The sequence below is a fragment of the Macaca mulatta genome, chromosome 7 (assembly GCF_049350105.2).
Source record: "Macaca mulatta isolate MMU2019108-1 chromosome 7, T2T-MMU8v2.0, whole genome shotgun sequence".
Taxonomy (NCBI): domain Eukaryota; kingdom Metazoa; phylum Chordata; class Mammalia; order Primates; family Cercopithecidae; genus Macaca; species Macaca mulatta.
This window is the reverse complement of record NC_133412.1, coordinates 16,686,485-16,705,899: the sequence shown is the minus strand read 5'-3', so window position 1 is coordinate 16,705,899 and position 19,415 is coordinate 16,686,485. Positions and strand designations below refer to the sequence as shown.

General features: G+C 40.3%; 1 long non-coding RNA gene across 1 annotated transcript in view; it reads right to left on the bottom strand.

The window, feature by feature from the left end:
* Positions 1-17,309, bottom strand: part of LOC106999140 (uncharacterized) — a 48,067-nt gene extending 30,758 nt beyond the window's left edge. Inside the window, exons 1-2 of the long non-coding RNA XR_003731200.2 lie at positions 17,020-17,309; positions 9,083-9,451 (exon numbers count right to left, since the gene is read on the bottom strand). This is a non-coding gene — a long non-coding RNA (uncharacterized LOC106999140). The remainder of the gene's footprint in view (positions 1-9,082; positions 9,452-17,019) is intronic.
* Positions 17,310-19,415: the final 2,106 nt, after the last annotated feature.

The following is a 19,415-nucleotide window of genomic DNA, read 5'->3' as shown; positions in this document are numbered from 1 at the left end:
AGCAGTGGATGTGGAAACTGAAAGATTATGCTGAAGAGAAGAGCCAAAGAGAAGGCAACAAACTACATATGTAGTGAAGTTATGAGGGAGGAGAGATAATGTGTAGGGAGAAATTATTTTATGTCTCTTGAGCCCAGATGTTTTGATTCCAAATTCAGTTCTGGATGCTTCCTGAAATTTTCTCTATAGTTAAAAGTCTTACCGCCCCTTTTCAATATTCATTCTCCTTGACTTCTGCTTTTTATATAATTGCTTGTTCACTTTTTTTTTTTTTGGAAACTCTACTGAAATGCAATATTCTGCTGGGTCTTTCTCTTCTCTACCGCACCTATTCTCTTCTTAAGCACCTCTCCTTTTGTGCTCATGCCTTTGCTGAAACACATTTCTTTTCTGGCTTTCTCTCTGCGTAATGTTATCCATGTCCAGGCTTTAAACGTTCATCACTTTTCATATGGTACCCCAAAGTATGCAGACAACAGAGGTATCTTTTCCAAGCTGTCATGGGAGGGCTTCCATTTCTAGTTCTTTGCACAGTGCCTCCAACTGGATGACACTAAATCAATTCGAGAACGCTCCATGTAGATCCGTGGATGCGTCCTTGGTTCAATACTTTATTACCTTTTACCTGGCATCTTTATTCCCAAAGGATTTTATATGCTGCTGCCAGATGAATCCTTAAATCACAGCTGTGATTTTGTCACTGAAGATTTTGGGTCCTAAATCTTCAGTGACTCCTGATCCACCAGAAAAAATGTGCATTCCTTAACTTCATACTTCAGTGCATCTTCAATATGGTTCCACCAGATGATGCCAGAATGTCTACATGTTTTTGCTTTTGCAAGTAGAATCCTTTCTATTCCTCCTCTAGGTTTTGAAATTCTATTGTTTTTCTCCAAATTTCCAGAGCACTGCCTCTTTCATAAAGCATCAGCCATTCTAAGTGTAATTGATATATCTTTTTTCCAAATGTCACGAGGTTATTATGTTGTTGTTGTTGTTGTTTGTAATTCAGTTAAGGCAATATTATAAGGTTATTGAATATTTATTTTACTTTCACTGTGATAGCACTAATTTGAATTTGGCTGTTATACAGTTGTCAAAGCTCTCTATGTATGGCCTGCTTGCTCTCAAACCCTGGCCTTTCCCTGCTTTGCTCTGTATGACAGGGGCCGACCCTAGGGCTAAGCTGCCCAGACTTTTGTGTCAACTGGTTTCATACTGGGTGGTAACAGTGGCAGGTGCTAGCATGAGAAACCAGGGTCTTCTCCCACTCCCCTCTGCCTTTTGGAAGCTGTGTCAATGGAGCTGAATCTCTTTTGAGACTCCACCGTGCACCTGACGGTTCCAGCCTCTAATGGTGGTCCCTGCCCTTGGGTTCTGGGAGCACAGTCTCCTGTTTTCCTGCCTAGAGATGACAGTGGTGCCTGCTCTTGTTTATTTCTGGGCTCCTTGTTCTTGCAACACATGTGTCATCAATTCCCATATATTACGTTTCTTTTATTTTGAAATACAAATGGTTTCTGCTTTTCTAGGATAGACGATGATGAATGCACTCCCCTTCTAATTTTCATACCAGATGCTGTCTTATTCTTATACATGTGCCATGGTGCCTGGTTCCATGATTTGCATAGTGTAGGTGCCAAAAAATATTCAATAAATTCATAAGTAGAGGAAGAATATTGCTGTTTAAAAATAGCTTTTAAGTTTTAGAGAAATCACTCAGAAAAATTTAAGAGGCACTAACTGTATTAGTTGCCAAGGAGAGATACCAAAAAACAAAAAATTGAAGACAACATCCCTGTCGTCGAATATTTAAAAGGCTACTGGAAGACTTAAAAAGGACGTTCAATTTTGCAATAGAAAATTTAGTGGACTGGAAAATATCTACTTAAAATTTTTCTTTGTCATGTTTTCTTTTCCTGAGCATTGAGGAATGCTTGTGAAGTTACGGGCTTGAATTGTCCTTAAAATTAGCTATCCAGTGTCTTTTTCTAATCCCAAATGTCAGTATTCTCCAGTTTGGCCCTAGGAGATTAGGAAGGTGTTAAAATGGTTACTGTGTTACCTATTACATTGATTTTGAGTATTTTGTTTCTTGAGGTCCTTGAGCCTACCAGAACTCATGTGTTCTCTGAGTGACTGTCATTGCCACTGCTCGGTCGGCTTCCCACTCCCAAGAGCTGCGATAACAGGGATGACTATGCAGCAATGTGTGGGTCGCAGCTGGAGTAACAAGCCAGCACTTTCAGACTCATCCTCATGGCAAAGGAAGGTAGATTTGTGCTTTAAGTTCTTAGTGGAATTCCCTACTCTGCCTTTGGACTGACTCATGGCCTTGAACCTTCTCTCCCAGTTTTAATTTCCTCACTCTTTTAAGAAAGTACACCAGTGATGGAAAGAATTCTGTGAGGAAATGACTTGATAGAATACAGGATGAGCTCCAAGGGAGGGAGAATTTAACCATTGCCATAGATAGGTGCTGCCACACAAAGTTGTTTTGAGAAGTAATTAGTTCGGCGGATCTGGGGAAGAATGTTGATTTGTTCAATCAACAATTATTTATTGGGTATCTACTACATTACCAGTGACAAAAACTTTCCCTTGACCAAAACTTTAGTCAGGCTCCTCTGAGTCCTCTGATTGACCTTGAACTCTGCCTCTGTCCTTATAGAATCCCATTTAAGCAACAATCCTCGTAAGTCAGGTTAGAAAAAATTATCCACCCTTGGAATCCCTTGATGTGTTATCACCCTGACCTGCCTTCGGCCATAATCCTATCAAGTTGATTTAGCCAGAACCCCCTTATCCTTGATATTTCCTGTCCGTAATTCTATCCACTGCCCCCTGTCCACCCTGCTCCTTGGTGATAAATCCTCTCGTATATTTGTTGGAGTCAGAGTTGAGCCAGCCTCTTTCCCCTACTGCAAGACCCCACTGTGGTGGTTTCTATACTTGTAGTCATGCCCCCTGCCCCTTGAATAAAGTTTGCATTACCATCTTTAACGAGTGTTAAATGTGTGGGAGGCCATTGATTGGACTGAGGTCCTGAACCAGGCTCCAAGAGACCAACTAAAATGGAGTCACTCAAGCTAAGGTTCCATGTCACTAAACTGAAACCTAAGCTGTTCACTTGTTTGGAGAAATCAGGAGAGATTATAACCAAATCCCTAAGCAGGAAAGTTTTCTGAAAAAATAAGAGATTCACAGCAACCAATCAAAAGGAGCCCAGTCAACCTAAGCCAGCGTGATAAGGCAGTCTCCACTGCTTTAACCCATAAAGGAAAGTAACCTATAGAAAAATAAAGGAAAGTAACTTGAGGTAACCTGATGTTAACCAAGTTTTTGCATTAGGCTGTTGCCTTGTACCTGCTCAAGCTACCTTACAAAAACTGACAGTTCTGCCACCTCCGATGGAGCCCTGTCTATTTCGTAGACTGGATGCTGCCTAGTTCATGAATCACTAGTAAAAGCCAATTCGATCTTTAAAACTCAATTTGTTGAAATTGTGTTCTTTGACACAAGTGTCATAAGCCATTTTTAAAATTTAACACCAGTGCTGTGGTTGGCAGTAAGAATTCAAAAGAAGTTGCCAACAAGCTTCTGCTTTTATCATAAGAGAATAATATTATTCCTGTTGTCCTATTGTTAATCTTTGAAGACAAAAGATCAGAATAACCTTTTCTGTTTGTTCAGATTCTTGGAGTTGAAAGAAGTGGGGAAAAGCACACATTCGCCCTATTGGAGTTAGTATCTCTTACCGCTTTGCATGCAGATGTGGTTAACTTTTTATTCATGTCATAATGCATAGTGTCTAAAGTCTCCTTAAATGTCTGCCTGAATTGACTGGGAACACAGACATTTTAAAATAAGTTAGTTTCCATTTGGGAGAGGGTCCTGAGGGAGTAGAGTCAGAACCTCTAGCCTGGAAGGCTGGCCTGGTAATAATTTGTTCATTGCTGAGTGTGTCGGAAATCAGCTGGGACTTTAGTTTTAGTACAACTTTTTTCTTTTTTCTTCCAGAGGAGAATGTGTCCATGATATTCACCTTAAAGGCATATGGTTTTGATATTAGATATTTCAGAGAGTTTGCTATTCCCCACAGCAGAGAAACCTCAGCTGCCCTTATCATCATGAGAATAGTAGGCTTAGTTCAGCAGCCTGGGACCTCACACCTTGCTTGGAGTCTCTGCTTTTTCCTAGGCAACTTTGGGAAGGGTATGATTCCCTATCTAACACAAGACACAGCTTACATGTGCTCATTTAGAATTGTTTGCTTAGAGGTTACTGGATCTTCATGGCAAACATAGCTCAAGGGAGAAGGCTGAGGGTCTCCAAGCACCTGGGCATGGCTTAGCTTTTCCTCTGCCAGATCACTCATTTATTTAAGGAACGTATCTTGAGTACCTATCATATGCCAGGCCATTGCTGCTGTTAAGAACAAATAAATGACTCAAAGATGGTGTTAGACTCAAAGAATTGTGGCTATAATATACATGGCTTTTAAATTCCAATCAGGTAATTTTATAATTTTTAACATCAGCTAGAAGATGATGGATTTTAAAACCCCCTCTACGAATACTCTTCATATGGTAAGGTCAACCTCATGGGGAGGTAACCCCATAATAGGAAGAGAATGGATGTCACTGATAAAAGATCCTATTCCCAAAAGTGACTCCCTTAGATTTCTCAAGTTCTCAGTATTTTTTCAATTTCTGTTTTGGGCAACAAAGATTTTAAATCTGCAGATATCTTTGAGTGACCAATTCATTAAGCTTATTACAATGGCAGTTCAAGTTTAACTTGAAACAATTATAAGTTAAGTTTAACTTAACTATTAAAATGTCAGTTCATCAGTTTAACTTCCTGTTAATGCTCTAGAACTTTCCTTTCTGAGCCTGAAGAATTTTTCTTTTCCTTCTTCCTGCCCTGTGGCTCTCCTTCTCCTAGGTGCCTACTTTCTGCTAGGCAAGGGAACAGAAAAGCTCTAAGCAGGGGTGGGGGCTCCCCGAACTTGAAGTGGAGGAGGAGAGAATTGAGACAGTACCCCGTGTGGATTTGGTCACAGCGTTGTGGTGAGAATTGTGACCATCTGCTAGCGGTGAGTTAGCTGCTTAGTCAGGTGCCGAGACCAGGTTGGGGTGAAGGGGTTAGCAACATCAAGGGCCCAACCATGGCTGCAGAAAATGGAATTTGTGGTTGAGTCAGTACAATTTGGTCGTTTCTGGTACAAACAGGTAGCTGGCTTGTGTATGTGTGTGTCCATGTGTATGTGTGTGTTCAGGTTTCTGAGCACATGCTTGTGCATGTGTGTGTGTGTGTGGTGTGTGTGTGTGTGTGAGAGAGAGAGAGATAGCTAGAGAACAGAAAAGGTGTAAGATGCCTGGCCATTACTTATGCAGTTGTGGGAGCCTCAAATAATGGAGCTCAAATAATGGAATGACTGAAATAATGGAACTTTCGAGTTAGAAAAGAGAGGAGGTTGTTGACTTGCCCGGCTGGCTAGGAGGTGCTTCTGGAGCAGTTGTGACTTTATGGTGCCCTGAAAATACTGCTTGAAGCCCTCTGAGAGCTGAAGATACCTGAAGGTTTTCTAGATTGAAAAAGATGAGGGTCATGTTGGACCATCTCAAAACCCTTGGGCCTAACGTAATGTAGGCCTTGAAGAGCTTGTCTGAGCCCAGTACATTGGAGTGATACCAGCAGAGCTATGGTCACCATATTGCAGGCCAATTGCATGGCACACCCCAGACTAAGGCTTGTATCTACATGATTTCACTGAATCCTCTCAATAAGCTCATGAAGTAAGTATTATTAACCTTGGTTTATGGATGAAGAAGCTGAGGGTCAGAGTGATGAGATAACTGTGTAAGATCTAAAATCAGAGGGTTTTGATGTCTCTATTCTTCATTGACTTGTGATTTTGCTTTCGTGACTGGATTTATAATAATGATTCTCTATTCTGTCCTATGAGAAAAGGTCACAGGGCCTCCAGGTCTTGGAACTGAACACTCCAATATGACGCAAACGAACGGCCTGAACTTCCACATTGCTGGCTCTCCTTGCGTGTTAGATTGCTATCGTTGGTTCTGTGACGCAATGTCCATCTTCTTACTCTGCTCATAATTTGGGTGATATCAAGGGAGGGGAGTGAAACATCTGCCCTTCAAAGACCACAAAGGAAGCTATCATGTTCTCGATGGCAGCACAAGTGGCAGTGGAGAAAGCTAGGAGCTGCCCCAGCCTGTGGAATCACAATGTTAAGTATTAGAGAGGTTAAGAATGAATTTCATTGATTTTGATATAGAAGTTGCTGGTTTTGTCAATTTTGGTTTCCCAGTTGACTTTTTATTCTATATAAAGAATTTGTCTTTTGTACAGAGCTTGCACGCATTTTCAATTGCTGAATTTGCACACTTAGTTGATAACATTGAAAATGATCAATCTACTTAAAACAGCAAAAGTCAACCCATGTTCACATTCACAGCTGAAATTATACCTCTTCTCAAATTATGCTTATTGTCCCATCATTCATACATAATTACATGCTATTCTTTATTCTGGTATAACAGATTTTATTTCTCTTTGGGTTGTACATGTTGAAAATTGTTTTTAATGTAACAGTAATAGCTGCAGTAGCAACAATAACAATAAACTCTCTCTGGTCCCATTCTTTCATCCCTGTGTCCATCATCAATTCTTCCACCCCAGTCTTCGAACTCTCTTTCCACAAACACTCCCTGTGGTGCCTCTCTTCTTCAGCCTTCCAGCATTGCTCCCTTCTTGGTTTTCTTATGATATTTTATATTGGAAAAATGCCATATTAATAGTTCTGCCTTCCCACCCATTCGCACTTTAAACTCTGAATCAATTAGAGGCCTGCCACAAATAGAATTCGCTCACATGGTTGAACAGAAGAAATTTTAATGAAAACTATGCAGAATGCTTTAGTGCAGGTTTAAAGGAAGTTGAGGTAGTCAGACACTAGCAGAGTGAGCAGTCATTGGCACATGTGGGTCTGGAGGAGTAAGTGGGGAAAACGGTGTTACTGAATCTCAGAGAGGCCTGGAGCCACAGAAAATGGGCTGCTGGGCAGGAGCTGTACCTGTGGAAAGAGGCTGTGATCATCATAGCCAGCCTCGGAGATGGAGTAAGGAGGAAATAGGAAGGGAAATGCCCCAACCTCTCTCTGTTGCTATTTCCAGCTTCTCACAGTTGCCTCCCATTGCATGAGTGGAATAGATGACCAAAAGGCAAGAATGCCTGGCTGATGCAGGGCACTTGGGCTCCTGGAGAATGGATGAGAATGGATTTGACATGTGGGAGCAGCAAGCGGAGAATAACGAGGACAATATATTACTTGTCTTTGGATCCCTGGTGTCTAGCTAGCATGGTGCCCAGCACTGAGTAGAAAGTTAGCAAATGCTTTTAAAACTGAACAGAATGGAAAGAGATCTCAGAGCTCAACAGGTTTAGCTCTCGTATTTTAGAGAAGAGAGCACTGGAATTAAGAGATATCAAGATGACTTACTGAAGGCCATGCTAGCAGCTAGTGGCTAAAGGATCGTGGAAGAGTCTCTGGACTTCCTCCATGCAACCTGCTATGCCATGGCCAGTGCTGGTCTCGATTATTTTCCTCATCTCAAGCCTCTGCTCCTTATGTATTCATCTCAGGCTTCTTCATTCTGTGATCCTTCTTCTCACTCTGACACCTGGAACAGCTTTCCTCTCCTTCCTCTCAATCACACACATTACTGAGCACCAGATCTGAGTGTTTCAGGTAATGCACTCAGTCCTAGACTCAGAAGTGAGAAGACATGCCAGCTGCCACACTCCGTTCACATCTCCTTTGTACCGGCCCTTCCCTGTGCTTGGAATGGATTTCGTCTCTGTGACTTCCTGGTCAACTTTTGTCCACCACTCAAGGCTCCACTGTTGGTCCATGCCTTCTGAGAAGTAGCCTTGACACCTTCTTCCCTGGCTTTGAACTCATCACAAGCTATTCTGTATGCAAGTCTTGCTCCTTTCCTTAAAGATGAGCTCTCGGACTCTAGCTTGATTCCTCTCACATAGGGAGTGACTGAATAGAGGCTGAAAGAACGGGTCCATATAGGAGCTGCATTTGAGACCGTTTCCTTCCTCTTTCGGCTGCCATTGTTACACTCTCAGAAGATCAACACATTCCATTTTTAGTGGCGTTTCTGCTGATTGTGGGGCACCTATGCCAAAAGCTGCTGTATTCCCCATTTGACAGGTACAGACGCTGAGCTGCAGAGCCAACCAGCTTGCCCCAGGTCCCATGGCCCAGGGATTTGTGCTGAAATTTGACTACAAGACTGCCTGACTCTGCACATATTAACCATGCTGCATTGTCTCATATGCTTGATGTTTATAAGAATACATTCATTTATTACCTTGTAACATTGAAATGATTAAAATGATATATGAAGAGCATTTTCTTCAACTCACACTCATCTCTTCTGCTGTAAATGTAAGCAGCTGCCTTTCATTACATTTTTTTATGGCACCTAGATGCTGACCATGCCCCTTGCTAAATTACTTTCAAACATTAAGGGAAATACCATGTTTTATATTTTCTTTAATTACATCTGGTAGCTCTATGTACACAGTGAGCAGATTTTATGATCTTGTGATATTGGCAAGAGATTGAAATCTCTGTTTTTGAAAGACAGCCAGATTGAGCTTGGTGCAATTAAGCAATCCACCCAAGGTCTCACAATGAATAGTGGCATAATTTTGACCACAACTATGAGAAAAAATTAGAAGTAAACACAATTTGTTTCTTCATCTCCTTATCTCAGTATCAGACCTTTCCAGGTTTCAGTTAAACATTGAATGAAGCTATGAGGTGTGGTCCCTCCTAGGACAAAATGCACTTTTATGGGTATCTTTCAGACTGAAAAAAACATTAAAACTCAAAAGTGTTAAACCCTAATGGTGGAAATAGAACGACAGGTGATTCCATCAGTAATTTGGGCAGCAACCAGCTGCTGGTATTGTGGAGTGATAACACAGGCTTTCCTAATAATAAGATCCAAGTTTCTCCAATTATCTGATTTCTTACCTCCAAGGGGATGACGATGATCCCAGTTTCCACTCCTGATTCTCTTTTTCCACGTCTTTCTGGATGTACACAGGTGCTGTGGGGTGACCTCCAAAGTAAACTCAGGACTGTCCATGGCCTAACCCAAGAGACCTAGTTGGATTTGGACTTAGAGGAGATATGAAGCACAGTCCTGCAGGAGCAAACTGCAGTGTGGACAAAGTTTACTTCAATCGTTTGATCCTGATTGTGACTCATATTTTATGTGGAAGACAAACCCGGAGATAAGGTATTTGATAAGACCTTGCTTTGATGTATTCTGAAACTGTAGTTGGTTATATAATTCCAGGAAAAGCACAGAGACTCTTCAGGTTTTCCGATGTGTGTATCCTTAGACAGAGAAAGAGAGAAAGAGAGAGAAAAGTCATTTTTGATCAGTACTCCTCTGGTCCTTAACATTGAGGTATTATATTGTCATTTTGGTGGGTCGCTGACAGCTGCATCAGACACCAAGTCAGCTGGTGCCATGCAAGGATGGTGCGTCTGTGAAAACTCACAGAGCGGGTTCCCAACCATACCTCTGGAGCAGTGGACACTCAGGATTGGTTGCTCTGTGGGGAAGATGAGGGAGTCTGATGTGGCTTGAGCAGGAAAGGGTTTATATACAGGTGTGAGCTATCACTGACTTGCTGGCCTGTTTGTTCTCTGTGGCATGTGCATATGTGTGTGTGCATTTTATCTTTCTTTCCCTTAATATTTTAAGTAATTTCTTGTGTATATTCTGTCCCTAAAACTGCCACAAGACTAAGCTTATTTTTCCATATCTCATCTGCACTTCACATTACTAGGTATTAGAAAATAATAAAAATGCAGACACTGGTGTTTCTTATTTACTCAGCTTCCTTACTGTCTTAATGCTTTTCGGGGCTTGTCCTTTATTTGCATTTCCCCGCTATCATTTTATGTTGTTGTTTTAGCATCTGGCAAACTCTCCTGCACACTTGTGGGATATATATTAAGAAAATGGTAAACATGCTCTTAATTGCCATTTTCATATTTAAGTGCTATCCCTCTATCATTGCACTACAATGGTGTATCTGCAGACTATGGCTGTGGTTATCACTGGTATATGGACAGAGCAGAGATCTGTGGGCTAGAAGCCAATTTCCAACAATGTCGACACCTTCTCTGGGACTCCAGATTCCTGGAGTACAGACAGAAACTTTTGCTTCATTACATACAGCTTAAACCTCTCAGAGTGCTGTTTTATTTTGGTTTGGTTTTGATTTGGGAGGTTAGAGGTAGATTCTAACTAAGATCATTATATTTTCTCAACCAACATGTAAAATGCACTTTTTAAAAGTCAAAGACATATACTACTTTGTAAAAGGTGGGTTTCAATATTTGAAGTCATGAACTAAACTTTTAGGTGTAAATGCAGGACTTTTTCATAGGCCTTGTTCAATTCTCAGATTATAATACAACATTTATTGAATGCCTCTTTTTATGCAAGGCAAGCAATTTATTTCTTATTATTTGGTATCATTTCCTGAGGAGATGAGTTCTGTCCTTATAATCCAGATTGTGGGTTATCCTGCAGATGAGGTGCTGCAGATGCATATAACCCAGATTGTAGGTTATCTTGTAGATGAGATGTGAGTCATCTTGCAGATAAGATGCTGTGACACTAGGCTGGCATCTGATAGCAGATGGGAGTATATACTCAATGCAACGGGTCGTTCTGTGCCTGGGAGTGAAAATTTGACATGTAGGGATAAGCTGTCAGTCCAGCAGGAAACTTAATTTGAATTCTCTCTAGATTTTTAGAATTTTAAAAAACGTTTTTCAGAGAAAGGATAACCATGTTTATCCATTCTTATTTGCTCAACGAGTATTGACTGAACAATTTAATGTACAAAACAGGAATAGAGCAATGAATAAGATGGTCATTTTCTCCTATTCTCATAGTTTACATTCTAGTAGGAAAAACAGACATTAACAGAGATCTGAATGCTTATTACATTTTAATTGCAATTGTCTTAAAGGTGAAACAGTGAGTCCCATGAGAAAATATAATAGGAGATAATGTATTCACAGCATTTCATAATTCTGCAAAACTGACATTTAGACAGAAATACGGTGAGTGAAAAGAAATGAGCTAAGATGGCGGGGTGGGGATGGGGAGGAATATTGTTATTCTGGCAAGGACATGACATGTGATAGGGTCCCGATGCACGCAGGTTTTAGGTGAGGGACCTAAAAGAAGGACAAAGTAGAGCTTAGTAGGTGCAAAGGAGAGTGGAGTGAGATGAGGCTGATGGGGGCAGCTGGTCATGAGTTTTAACTTTATTATTAGAACATCAGGAAACCACAGATGTTTTTGAGTTGTGGCACAACATAGTCAGACCTGTGTTTCAAAAAGAAGGGCTGGCTGCTGGTGGAAAGTGGGTTGAAAGTTGGTAAAGAATGAAGGGATAGCAGGAATGGGGCTACTTCAACAGTCTAAGCTGGAGATGAGGTGGTAGTTTCTGTGTGATTTAATGCTTTAAATGCCTACTGTATTTGGGGTGTTGGATCAGTCCTAATTGGTACTAGCTAAGCTGTACATCTTCTGGCAGTTTCTCAGTGTTAAAGTGAGGGCACCCAGTCCTCCACACCAACTTTGTCTCAATTGGGTGTGTATTTAAGGACGGTATGTGTAACGCTGTTTCCTTAGGGCTTAGAACCCTGTAAAATTGAAGGCAGCAGCTTCGATGAGCTCTGGCTTTTGTAAAAGGCAGTGAAGATTTGACTTTTTAACAACCTTCTGGCTGCACCCATTCTTGCTCTTGTTATTTATTTATTTATTTTTGACAGTTAGCGTGCCATGCTTTGGAAATGCCATATCTGTTGTGCAATATCAGGGTGACTAAGTGAGGCAGGGTTTCTCACATTAGGGGAAACAGTCCAGCTCGTGGGGAACATGCCAGCCAGAGGATCAGAGGCATCCCCGTCCTGTAGGTCAGGTGCCCTGTCTTCTTGATTATTTGCCAGATGCTGCTGCTAATGATATGAGCTTCACAGTTCTGCTCCCAGAAGCTGCTGCTGAAGCCGCTGATATGCCTCTCTCCAGATACAGAGGCCATCTCATAATGGGAAAGTCTTTTCACTTAGTCATTTATTACATTGCACCAGGTTTTCATACCTTTTGGTAGGCTATAAGAAACATTAAAAAGTGGAAACTTTGGAGACAGACATATCTTCATTGTACTATGTGGAGCTCTATAGCTTTGGGCATTTTAACCTCTGTGAACCTGATTTTCCTCACCTGTGAAAAGGAGGTAATCACCACACTGGCCTTCTGAAATTCCCATGGGAACTAAATGTGATGATGTATATAAAGTGCCCTGCACATGATAGGGCTACCACACTGTAGGCATCTGATAAGTATAAGTTTCCTTCCCGATATTAACCACGTAATAACTAGCTTGTCTGATGTCACACAAGGGGTCCAGAGTCTTTCTGCAGTAACGGGACCATCACCACATCTCCATATTTTGTAGCTGGTTTAGTTGTTTCACTTGTCTGTGCTGTTTCTCTTTTCTGAGGGCAGAGATAACTAAATTTTCAGTAGAAGGATGAGGAAGGTAAGACTATAAGCTCTTGAGTATACCTGACCATAACTTGTAGACAATTAGCAACATAATATATGCAGTCTGGTATTTGGTCTCAGACACATGCATGAGATGACATGGTGGTGTTCTCAAATAGTAAAGAGAATGGATCCTTCATCTATGAATTTACTGAAACCTCATTTGAACCATGGATGATCATCTACTACATCTTTGGGTTAACAGGTCCATGAATGTCTTAACTATATTCCAAGAAGTGCTTTTTCATTGTGCTTCAATTTGTCCTTTTGCTAACCTTAAATGGTGCTTCTCTGTTCTATTGTTTGAGCTGGGCAATAAATTGTTTTCACCTCAAACCCCTGTTTTTGGTTTAGGCATAGTCGAGCCTAAGTGAGCCATGGTGGAAAAGCACTGGACCGGGGCTCAGAACGTTGGTGCAGTCTCATTTCTGCCACCTGCCTCTTGGATGGATGCCATTTCTTTGAGCCTCAGTTTTCTTGTATGTGAAATGGTGATAATTTCACCCTGACCCCTTTCTGTTAGCTGTAAGGATCAAAGGGTATCATTGAAATGTTCATAACCTGTGAAGCACCATACAAACGTTCTCCTCCAGTTCTACTGAATTAGAGTCTCTGGTGATGGGACCCAGACACCGTTACTAAAAAAAAAAAATGACCCAAGTGATTCTGATGTGGAATAAAGTTCAAAATCCACTGCTCTATAAAAATATACAATGATATCTCCATTGACAAATTACAGACGTCATTTGTCTTAGATGGACTCAAATCATTTTGGTGATTTGATGAATCTGGTGTTCACTCCTTACCCCTTCAGTGATTATTTTCAGGCCTGCCATTGTCCTCACCTGTATGATCTTTCCATAACCTGGTTCTCCAGCCACATCAGACTACCTGTAGTTGCCAATCACTGAAAGTCACATGACTTCCCTGCCTTTGTGATTTTTCTCAGTGATTTCTCAGGAGAATATTCTTACTGTAGTGCAGGGACCTGGCCTTCTTGTAGCACTGATAGAGATATAGACATAGGCACATAGGAAGTGATCTTATGACCATTCAATTTATCTTCTGCTTTATAGAGGAAAACTTTGAGACCTAAAGAATGTCAGTGTTTTTCCTGAGGTTACACAGTTAATGATAGAGTCAGTATTAGAATCCAGGTCTCCTGACTCTCAAGCCAGTGCTCTTTATACTATACATCCTTCTAAAAATACTAACTGAAGCCGGGCATGGTGGTTCACGCCTGTAATCCCAGCACTTTGGGAGGCCGAGGCAGGTGGATCACTTGAGGTCAGGAGTTTGAGACCAGCCTGGCCAACATGGTGAAACCCCATCTCTGCTAAAAATACAAAAATTAGCTGGGCATTATGGTGCGCACCTGTAATCCCAGCTACTTGGAGGCTGAAGCAGGAGAATCACTTGAACCTGGGAGGTGGAGGTTGCAGTGAGCCAAGATTGGCCACTACACTCCAGCCCAGGTGATAGAGCAAGATTCCATCTCAAAAACATAAAAAATAAACATACTAATTGAGCACCTATTATACACTGGGCACTGTTGTGTAGTTGTGCTAATAAATAAATATGCAAACGCTCATGTATCCCATGCCAAATTTAAGCAAGTGCTTGTAATTTAGCACCAAATTGAAACAAGTGCTTGTAATTTAGCACTTGTGATTTTTAAAACGATCTTTTCTAGTATACTGAAACACATACTCAATCTTCAGATCTTTTCAGGACATTATACTTTCTCCTCTAGTGTGTCCTTCTACCACCCACAACCCACGTGTGTTTTCCTTGCACTCCACATCTGACCTGAGCTGCATGAAGTCAGGGCTTCCCCCAGGGATTGCGGTCACCCTCCTCCTCCAGGCTCAGAGCACCAGCAGGCTGCTTCGGGCCTATTTCCCTCATCTCAATGCTCACGTTTGGCTGCCTCACCGTGGCTCCCTTGGGTCGCCAGGGGTAGTCTTTAGATGGATCCTTTAAGTTCACATCTGATGTCCTGACATCTGTTCCTTAGGACCGTCATTTACCTGGGATTTGTACTTGGCGTTTCACTTTGGGAGATATTTTTAAGTTGTGATCGGATCCAAGGATTTTGTTAGAATTTACAAAGTATGTGCTTGGGCCAACATACCCAATCTAATCTTCAAAGTGTCCCTGTTTACAGTTACGGAGCTAGGCAGCACTCTGATTCTCAGCTAGCTCAAATGGCACCCAAAAACTCCTACTGAATATATAAAGTGTGCAGAGGGATAAGTGCAGAAAACTGCAGTTCTCTTCTCTTCCTCCTTCTTAAATTTGATTTGAGAGCAGAGATTGGAATTGCTGATCACTAGAGAGTTCTTCCTGAAAACAAAAAGAGGGGCCCACACTTCTCTATTTCACAACCCAGTATCCGAAGGACTACATGAAGCAACATGAGCAAGGCTCATTGTCCTTTCAACATTTCCTCTGTTTCTCTGCATTTCTAAGGCCCCTTTATTTCCAGCATATCAGCAACATCAGATTAGAATACAAACAATAGTGATGGATCAGCACTCTATGTCATAAGATCAAATATTGACTGAAGTCTACAGTAGCGAAGAAAAGTTGGCAAATCTATGATCTCCCTTGTTTCTAATGCCAGAGCCTATCATGTGTTGTTGAAAATAAAGTTCACTTTATGAAAACCACTAGAAATTGTAAGGAAATTATTATGTGTGAAATCTTTCAAGATCTGTATTTCCTTCTAGGGAATCAGAATTAGGCAAATATTGAATATTGTTATAAACAAAGGATATACTATCTTAAGCTATTATTTACTTTTTCTTCTGGAAAGAACTATGCATTTAGTAGACATGTATATTTTTGCTATGGACATTAGTTAATGCTTGGTCTTTAGCTACTTCTTTCTTATGTGGCTAAAGACCGCCTCCATCTCCCCTGCCTTTTAAGTCCAAAAAGCACGTACTGAGTATCTACAACACGCCAAGCATATTTCTAGGTGCTGGGGATACCATGATGAACAAATGTGTTTCTGCTAGTGCAGGAGACAAAGACTGTACCTTTCAAAACGTTTAATGGAATTGAAAAACTTTTTGAAAGAAATGATGAAGGGAAAATAGAGGGAGTAAATGAAATGAAAAGGAACTATAACCACACATTCTGCATTTATTAAAATAATACTTTGTATACCTATATACCATCAAATTAGGAAAAAACTAGATGAAATATATACACATAGATTTTTAAAATATGATACTAAAACTGACTAAAGAGAGAAAAAGTCTGAATAACAATGTAACTTTTAAAGCAATTGAACTAATTATTTAAAGTCTTCCTACAGTGAAAACATCAACCCCACTAGTCTTAGAGGTGAGCTCTACCAACCATTTAAGGGACAGGTAATTTTAAACTTTCAGGTAATAAAAAAGAGGAAATACTCCCACCTTATTTCATGATGTGGGTAAAAATTTGCTGTCAAAACCAGATTAGGACAGACAAAAAAGGAAATTACATAGCAGTTGTTTTGCTTATGAACAAATATAAAAATGCTAAATGAAAATGTTAGCAAAATGAATCCACAATATATTAACAAAATATAAATTATGATCAAGTTGGATATTTTCCAAAATGCAAGGTGAGTTAATGTTAGAAAATATATTAGTGTCATTCACTATCTTAATGTGAACAAAAGTATGGTTATCTTGATAAATACAGGAAAAGTACCTATAAAGTCTAACAACCATTCACGATAAAGATTTGTAGCTACCTAAGAATCCAAATTTCCTGAGCCTGTTTGAGAGCAGCTAAAAAAGACCATCAGCAAACATGATACTTAATGGCAAAATGTTAAAAAATATTGTTTAGGATACAGAATAAGACAAAAATGCCGGGTATCACGGCCTTTATGCAAATTCTAAAGCAAGAAAAAAATAATAAAAGGTATTATAAGGATTAGGAATAAAGAACAAAAAGCCATTATTTGTGAATGATATAAATTTTTGCATAAAAACGAATAGAATCTACACAGTTTATGGTTGTATTTCAGGCATATATTAAAGTCCTTGGATTCTCAAATGTAGCCTGGTTGATGGAAAGGTTAAGGGTTAATATATGTTGAACCTTAGCAGTCATCAGGTTCAGTGCTAGATTGCTTATTTAAAATATTAATAACAATTATTATTGCAGCTACCATTTATAGAACTCCAACTTCCCTGCTGAGAACTAGATACATTTTTACAGTGAATATCTCTAATCCTCACACATACTTCAAAGTACTATTCAAGGTATCATTATCCTTCTTTCATAGATGAGAAAACAGATTCAGAGAAGTAAGATAACTTACGAAAGTTCACACAGCAAGAAACCCAGTACCTCAGAAACCAACAGGACATCCCCTCCTCCTCATTTTCCCTTCTTCTTCCAAGAACTTGCCAAGGCTTGCTGAGTGGGAGCTGTAAAACGCCTACCAAGCTGGCCATGCATTAGTCAATTCCGATAGGACAATAGAAACTTAGAAGCAGTCTCAAATTCTCAGATGGATTTGTACAATAATAAAACTTTGACATTTCACGAGAGTATTTTTAAGCCTGTGTTTTGGCATTGCAGGGGCCACAGAGAACAGAACATGGGGATAAAAACCTGCATTATCAAGCTGGACTTATGTCTCCTGCTGCCCTCCCCAATTCTTAGCCCCTCCCCATGTTCCTTTCAAAAGAGAAACAGAGCTTTCTTTTTGGAAAATAAATCTAGAGGCAACCTTGAATCCAATCCAAGGGCAGTTTCTCAAAAGAGCCAAGCCGCCATTTAGTTCCTTCCCAACCCTTCAATTTAGTGAAAATGTTGCAAGCCACCTTTACCTGATACATGGAGACTGTAGTTCTCTAGGTTACTGCTGTGGTCATCACTTGAATTGCTGTTGACTTTACATCTGGAATTGATGAACTTGTATATAGTTGCATTTTAACTGCCTTGGGATTGTACTCACAAAAAGGTTCACAAAGTGTGGGGGAATTGGGGCTGAATAATAGAATAAGGTTAGAATAATATTATTTTCATATTATTTTCTAATCTCACATCTCTAGAATACACCCACCTTTGTCATAATTCATTGTGTCTTTTGACTCAGGGCTAGACTCAGAATACAGCATGGCCCTGAATGTGGCAATAATACTTAAAACATCCCAATGATATTAGAAGGGAAATAGTTACAGTTTCATTTGATGGCGAGGGCATGAAGGGCAGTTAACATTTATCAAATGTTTGCTCTATGCTTGGCACTATGCTACTAATTTTAAATTATTTTATATAAAACAACATGGTGCTGGCAGCATGTATCACTAAGACGTACCACCAAACATGGTTCAAGGCTTGGAGCAAGCCACATGAAATGCAGGGTCCATGATCCACTTACATTTTCATGTCTCCCCTTTTCCCACCTTACCCACTACAATGGACTGAATGTTAGGGTCCCCCCTGTCCAAAATCCACATTTTGAAATTCTAATTCCAAGTGTGAGGATATTAGGAAGTGGGGTTCCTTGGGAGGTAATTAGGTCATGAAGGTGAAACCCTCATAATGGGATTAGTGTCTTGATGAAAGAGACTCCAGAAAGCTTTCTCACCCTCTTTCTGCCACGTGAGGATACAAGAGAAGTCAACAGTCTGCAACCCAGAAGAGGACCCTCCAGAACATGATCATGCTGGCACCCTGATGTAGGATGTCTCTTTTCTAGAACGATGAAAAATACATTTCTTTCGTTGATAAGACACAAAGTCTATGGTATTTTGTTAGAACAACCAGAGCTAAGATACCCATGTTTCTCAAAGTATTGCCTTTTGCTTGCAGAATATAATACCAAAAACTGTATCTGCCTTTTTAGTTCTGATTTACTGTTCACAATGAGGAAGCCACTTGCTTAACCTGTTTTGTTCCCTCTAACATAAGCCTCTTGACCCCCTTTCTCCCCTTCCCCACTCCCTCGGTCTTTCTTTACTGGGGATATCATGAGGATTGTGTGAACACTTTATTAACAGAACTTTTGTTCCTTGGAATTAGAGTTCTTTCAATATGTAAGGAATAATAATTGTGTCTTTGAAGTTTGTTCACTCAGATATAACCTCTGAAAAGTCATTGGTTGGTATCTTTCTGTCTCTGCCAAACAGGTCACTTCTCCATGCCTCAGTTTTCCATATCTATAAACTGGGAATAATGATACTTATGCCATAGGGTTAGAGAAGATTAACAGAGGTCTCATATGTGAAGCAGTTAGAACAGAGCCTTGTGAATTTCAATGCTACATATGAGTTTGATATAATATATTTTTACTGCTGCTGCCAGATGTGAGACATGCAATTTAATATCACAGTGTTTGCCGCAATACACACTACAAGTGTAAGTGTGCTATCTTGGATTATAGCTTTGCAAGTGAAGATCAGATAAATATTATTAGAAAAAATTTAACTCAGTGGGGACATTTTAGGAGCACAGGCATGGTGGTCATACCTCAGTCACTCTTGAAAATAGTTCCTTAGAACAGACAGTCTTGATTATTCTTTTCTTTCCAATTTTTATTTTAGGTTCAAGGGGTACATGTACAAGTTTGTTACATGGGTACATTGTTCATTGTGGGAGTTTGGTGTACAGATTATTCATCACCTATAGGTAATCAGCATAGTACCCGATGGGTAGTTTTACAATCCTCACCCTCCTGCCACCCTCCACCCTCAGACAGGCCCCAGT